This window comes from Saccopteryx bilineata, chromosome 2 (assembly GCF_036850765.1).
Source record: "Saccopteryx bilineata isolate mSacBil1 chromosome 2, mSacBil1_pri_phased_curated, whole genome shotgun sequence".
Lineage (NCBI taxonomy): Eukaryota > Metazoa > Chordata > Mammalia > Chiroptera > Emballonuridae > Saccopteryx > Saccopteryx bilineata.
In genome coordinates this window covers 354,304,447-354,311,279 of record NC_089491.1, presented here as the reverse complement: position 1 = coordinate 354,311,279, position 6,833 = coordinate 354,304,447, and the positions used below count along the sequence as shown (strand labels likewise).

The following is a 6,833-nucleotide window of genomic DNA, read 5'->3' as shown; positions in this document are numbered from 1 at the left end:
AAATAATACCTAACAAAAAATACAAGTTGTCACCCCCTGGTTGTTTTGCACTTTTTCTCTTTACATTATATGTTTACTGAAGTTCTCGTCTACAGCCCCTTCTAGCAGGTGTGCATGTTTCATCCTTCCTCTAGGTTTGCAATTATCTCCTCAGTCTCGGTCGCTGCCTTCGCTGACTGTACCACTTCCCTCTAGGGTGCAGCCCACTTGTCCCTCCTCTGCCGCCTCCTTTCCACCGCATGACACTGCCCTGGGGAAGAGAAGCCGTGCAGAGTCCTCACTCTCGGCTAGCTTCAGTTTCCATATTGGCACCCCGACATCATCTGAACCCTGGAAATTCCACTTGCCCTCCTGTGTTCCCACCTCTGTCCCAGCCCTCAGAGTTCCTATAAAGAGAGGACCCCAACTCAGTACCAGCACAGAACACAGCCGGGTTCTGAAGCTTTCGGGCTGTGCATCTCAGCTCCAGGAAAGCCTCTTCTCCCCAAGACCATGAAGCTCTGTGTGACCATCCTCTCTCTCCTGCTGGTGGCTGCCCTCTGCTCCCGGTGCTCGGGACCCAGTAAGCTTGTTCTTTCAGCTCCCACTTCTAAAGCCGGGGTGTAGGCAGAGTCCACTTTCCTAGTTGGGGCTGGTCCAACAGTGACTTCAGGGATGGGACAGAAGGGAGCTGGGAAGACTTTTAAGGAGCCTGCTGTTAAATGTAGCATCTCCTAGACATTCAGAATATTCAAGTTCCTGCTTTCTTAAGAAATAGTAACCGGTAGGCTTGTTTAAGAAAGTCCCGGTCCCTCCCTGTGCCTTGGTTTCCCCATCTGTTAAATGAAGGGAATTACACGTGTGCTCTGTGTCCCATTCCAGCTCCATGATGTGTATTTATAAAAAGACTGCTATGTCAGGTGGTCGGACTGGATGCGAGGGACTGTATTTGGGGCTCTGGTAGCTCCACAGAGATGCCCCTTGAATAATGATAACTAAAAGCCAAGAGCAGCTCCTTGTAGAGCTATGACCTCACCTTGGCCTTTCTTTCCAGTGGACTCAGACTCTCCCACTGCCTGCTGCTTCACTTACACCCCCGGCAGCTGAATCGCAGCGTTGTCCTGGATTACTATGAGACCAGCAGCCTCCGCCCCCAGCCAGCCACGGTGTGAGGATTAACCTCTGGGTGCTCTGAGAGGTGAGCTGACACGGCAAGGGCAGGATTCGGTAAGGGGCCTGTTTGGGGCAGGGAGAGGACCACGCAGTAGGAAGACACGTATGAGGGCTGAAGCCCTCCTGGACAGTGGTAGGGAACAGGTTATGAAGTCACCAGTTGAGTCCTGGAGGGGGTTGGGTGGGAGTCAAAGAAAAGGAGGGGTCCTGTGGAGGAAATTAGCCAGAGGCTAGGAAATCAGGAAAGGTAAAAAAGATCACAGAAAATGTGGGCTAATTTTTTAAACCATGCTTAGAAAAACACATGGAAAAGTTATTGCTAGGGGCACTCGGGAATGAATGGGAGATAGAGCCATATTGATTGTAAAGCTTTGGGCAAACTTGAGGCCACAGCTAAGTCCAGGGTGGAAGTTACAAGGCGTTCATTTCCAGTAACCCCGAAGGTCCTTCCCACCCACTAGAGCTGTCCAACATGAAGTGTGGTCACACACAGGGAGATGTCTACCACAGACAGGGTCCTCCGTGATGCTAACCTGTTCACTCCTCATTCCACAGATTTCAGACCAAAGAGGGCAGACAAGTGTGCGCCAGCCCCAGGGAGCCCTGGGTCCAGGAGGACGTGAGTGACCTGGAACTGAACTGAGCGCTCCAGGCACAGGGGCAGGGGGCTCCCCGGGGAGCTCGCCTAAGCCTGACACTGCTCAGTGAGATGCACCTGCTGCACATTCACGACTCCTCTCAGTAGTCCCTGTCCCTTCTCTTAATTAATTTAACCTTAATGTTATTGCATTTGATGTTATTTCCATAATTTATGTTGGTTTTACCGAAGGACACGTGTCCCCCGTGGAGATGGTCCACCATCACTGTTTCTCTGCTATTGCAGATAGATGGGTAGTATAGTTGATTCTGTGTTTCTATAATAAAACTAAAATATATATACAGGGGGTCCTCAGGGTTATGACAGTTTCAACATATGATGTTTTGAATTTACAACACTCCCATAAAAACTTTAAAAAATTAAGACGAGTATTTCGGCTTACTCATTTTTTGTCATTTTTTTTCTGTTACTACAGTGCAGTGTACAGTATAGTGTATTTATGTCCTTTTCCTTTTTCTGTGGCTCAGTTGTGTTTTATGTTCTAGATTATGACTTTACAACTGTGTTAGGATAGTTAAGTGACAGGCTAGGTGTGTTTTAACTTACACCAAAATTTGGGCGACATCACTGTTGTAGGAACAGAACTGTGTGTGTGTGTGTGTGTGTGTGTGTGTGTGTGTGTGACTCGCTAAGGCTTGTAGGTTGTTTGGAGAGCACAATGAGAGGATGATTATCCCTTCAACATCTGTTGAGGAGCTGTAAACAGCAGCAGCAGTACAACATAGAGGGAAGATGAGGTCGGGCAGAGTCAGAACAGTGGGTCTCTGTCTCTCATTGGCAGTTTATCATTAGGAAAGACACCCTGCCTTACCAGACCCCAATTTTCATACCAGTAAAGTAGGCGTAAAACTATCCACTTTGAAGGGCAGTTATGAGGTGATGTGTAAAGCACCCATCACAGGGTCTGGCATCTGGAAGATTCTCTCTTTCCCTCCCTGAGCCTTAGCTTTTTCGCTTAAAACGGGCATAGTATCAGTCTTCCTGGCATCATCATGTGGACTAGATTAGTTAGTGGACCAGCTGTCTCAAGCCCAAGGCAGAGTCAGTTTATCATGAGGACAGAAGAGCAAATGTCAGATTTGGATCTGTAGTGTTGTGATAGGAGTAAGCTAAAGCCGTGTCTCCTTAATAACTTTTCAATCAGAATTTCTTGTTACATGAGTGAGATCAGTGCTCTGAGATAGAATTACATGCACAATCAGCCTTGATCCACAGAACAGAGAACTGTAGTCTAATAAAGCTGGGAGGAACCTCTCAGACCATCTCACCCAACCCTCTCATATTATGAAAATTGAGTGCCAAAGACTGAGAAGTGACTTGCTAAACGCCACCCAGCAAGTGTGTGACAGAGCAGGACTCCAGCCAGTGCCAAGTCCCAGGCTAGTTCGGCTTTCTGTGCTCCTTGTGACATGCCTCCGTGGTGCCAGAAAAGGACACCCCATTGTGAAAATAGGGTACAGAAGGGGCAACCGCGAAGAACATTTGAGTGTTCCTAGTCTAGTGCAGAAGCAGGGCTGGGCCCTGTACCACGCTGAGGCCAACAGACACAGTTCCCTTCCTTGCCCTGCCTCCAGCCACCCAGGATGCCAGAGCCCCAGTAGACACCTCCGTTAGATTCCACGGGGACTGAGAGAAGGAGGTGGGGGGCCGAGCTGATCCCAAAAGGTGTGAGAAGAGGCAAGCAGTCAAGAGCCTGACTGGTCTTGGCTTCTGCTCTTCATCCGTCTGTATTCCACACGTTAGCCCATGTGCTAGAACTCCTAGACTATCCTATTAAATGCAGAAACATATTTTGTAGCTATTTTTAAAGGAAATCTTTTCTTTATTTATTTTCAGATTTTATTTATTTATTTATTTATTTTGTTGTTGTTGTTGTTTTTCATTTTTCTGAAGCTGGAAACAGGGAGAGACAGTCAGACAGACTCCCGCATGCGCCCGACCGGGATCCACCCGGCACGCCCACCAGGGGCGATGCTCTGCCCATCCTGGGCGTCGCCATGTTGCAACCAGAGCCACTCTAACGCCTGGGGCAGAGGCCACAGAGCCATCCCCAGCGCCCGGGCCATCTTTGCTCCAGTGGAGCCTTGGCTGCGGGAGGGGAAGAGAGAGATAGAGAGGAAAGCGCGGCGGAGGGGTGGAGAAGCAAATGGGCGCTTCTCCTGTGTGCCCTGGCCGGGAATCGAACCCGGGTCCTCCGCACGCTAGGCCGACGCTCTACCGCTGAGCCAACTGGCCAGGGCCAAGATTTTATTTATTGATGTTAGAAAGAAGAGAGAGAAAGGTAGGGAGAGCAGGAAGCATCAACTCATAGTAGTTGCTTCTTGTATGTGCCTTGACCAGGCAAGCCCAGGGTTTCGAACTGGCGACCTCAGTATTCCCAGCCGATGCTTTATCCACTGTGCCACCACAGGTCAAGCTGTAGCTATTTTTATTACTTACAAATTTCATCTCTTTTTGGTTCTCTTTGATTCTTTGGCAACCATTCTGAAAAGTGCAAGAAACAGCACATCGGGACACCCTGATTGTAGAGGTAAATTATAGCAATGTAGCCCTTGGCCAGCAGATGGAGACAGAGTACACAAATCCTTCAGACTCGGGTTCTTTACCAAAGTTGTTTCTGTCTCAGGTGCTACAGCACCTGGGTCTCAGGTTTCATTCATTATAACATTGGTTCTCAGAGTTGGCCACACATGGGAATTACCTGGGGAGCTTTAGAAAATACTGCCTGACCAGGCAGTGGCGCAGTGGATAGAGCGTCGGACTGGGATGCGGAGGACCCAGGTTCGAGACCCCGAGCTCGCCAGTTTGAACATGGTCTCTGGCTTGAGCAAGGGGTTACTCGGTCAGCTGAAGGCCCATGGTCAAGGCACATATGAGAAAGCAATCAATGAACAACTAAGGTGTTGCAACAAAAAACTGATAATGAAAAACTGATAATTGATGCTTCTCATCTCCATTCCTGTCTGTCTATCCCTCTCTCTGACTCTCTCTGTCTCTGTAAAAAAAAGAAAATACAGACTCTGAGTTTAGTGGTCTGGGGTGCGGTGTTGCAATTGAGACATTTACAATCTGCACAAGTGATTGTGATTAGAGCAAAGGTTGAGACCCACTACTTTAGAACAGAAAACAATGGGTTTCAAGCCAGTTCTGGAATCACTTGCGGAGCTTGTGAAAAACAGAGACCAAGACTGTTGTGGTTATCCCTTTGAGGAGGAATTGTTTCGTTCACTAATACTGCCTTCTGCCTAGTGCTCAAAAAATATTTGCTGAATGAATGAATAAATCACTGTCTACTGTCTGCAAGCTGCTCCTATTCCTATGTGTTTCTACCTGATTCACAAAGCCACCATTTAGCTGGCACCCAAGTCAAAACACTGAGGATCATGCTTGACCTCCCCTCTCTCTCTTTTTAACATATTAATACTGAGATATAATTTGTACACCATACAACCTATCTACTTAAGTGGCTTTTAGTGTATTCAGTTGTGCATTCATCAGTTTTAGAACATTTTTATTACCCCCTCACAACTCTCAGTCACTCCATCCCCCTGGTCCTAGGCAACCATGAATTGTAGATTTGCTTATTCTGGTATTTCATGTACATGACTCTCAGCACAGCTCCCAGCGCATGCGCTGTGGACACCCGCACATGTGAATGCTTTTGCATGTCTTCCCTGAGGTCAGCAACGCTTATTCAGACCTTTCCTAGCTCAGCTACAAAATAAGCATTTTAGGCTGTTACAGCAAGTAATTTCTCAGAAAACTGTTGTTGATCCCTTCCCATGAAAGGAGAATCACACAGGGTGAAGTGAAAGAAGTGTGTACTTTGGAAGCTGAAATATGGCACTTGTAAGCCTAGATATGAAGAACACTTGCTCTGGGATTACTGGGGAGTGACTGGTCACACCTACACCAGCAGGAGGTGGTGACGTTGGGTAACTTGTCCAAAGTGACAGAGTCTGAGCGCTCACCGGTAACAACCCCACCTTGCATACAGACCAGAGTGTGTCCCATCATGTGGGTTCAGATCTGAGTACCTTTAGTTCTCATCCTTTTTGTTTTCATTGAATTTAGTGGGTGACACTGGTTAACATAATTGTACAGGTTTCAAGTGCCCAGCTCTACAACACACCCCTGTACACCATATTGTGTGTTCACCCCCCCCAAGTCAAGTCTTTGTCCATCACTCTCTCCCCCATACCCTCTCCCACCTCCTCCCTCCCCAGCAGTCACCACACTCTTGGTCGTGTTCATGAGTTTTCTTTTGTTTTTTTCCTCAATCCTTCCACCCCCCTCACCCAGCATCTCCCACTGACAGCTGTCAGTCTGCTCTATCTCTGAGTCTGTCTCAGTTTTGCTTGTTAGTTCATTTGGTTCATTAGATTCCACATATGGAAGAAAGTCTGGCAAGGTGTATCCCCAAAGCCTTAAAAATCTTTCTACCTAGGAATGCCACTTCTGTAATTCCTGAAAGGAAACTGTCCAAAGTGCAGACAAAGCTACATGCATAAAGATACTCATCACCGTGTTTGAAAGGACGAGACTGAAACAACCGATGTCTGACAGGCCTGGTTCCACCCCCGATGGAGCTCTCTGTTAAATACCTTTCAGTTACTTAAAACAATGCTTATAAAGGGTTTGAATGATGTGGGACATGCTTAGGTTGTAATGTTAAGGAAGTGAAATAGGCTAAAAAATAAAACATACACATTATAATAAGAGCTGTGTTGGTGCACTAAGGAAGAAAATTTTACCAGTGTATTAGAAGTGGTTATTTCTTTGTAGAGAAGCAATGAGTGATTTGTCATTCTTTTTTTGTGTGTATGTGTGACAGAGAGACAGGGAAAGGGACAGACGGGGACAGGAAGACAGGAAGGGAGAGAGAAGAGAAGCATCAATTCTTTCTTGTAGCCCCTTAGTTGTTCATTGACTGCTTTCTCATATGTGCCTTGACCAGGGGGGCTACAGCAGAGCGAGTGACCCCTTGCTCACGCCAGCGACCTTGGGCTCAAGCCAGCAACCT

At 47.3% G+C, this 6,833-nt stretch overlaps 1 pseudogene; it reads left to right on the top strand.

The window, feature by feature from the left end:
* The first annotated feature begins 201 nt into the window (after positions 1-201).
* LOC136323489 (C-C motif chemokine 4-like) lies at positions 202-2,137 on the top strand (annotated as a pseudogene).
* Positions 2,138-6,833: the final 4,696 nt, after the last annotated feature.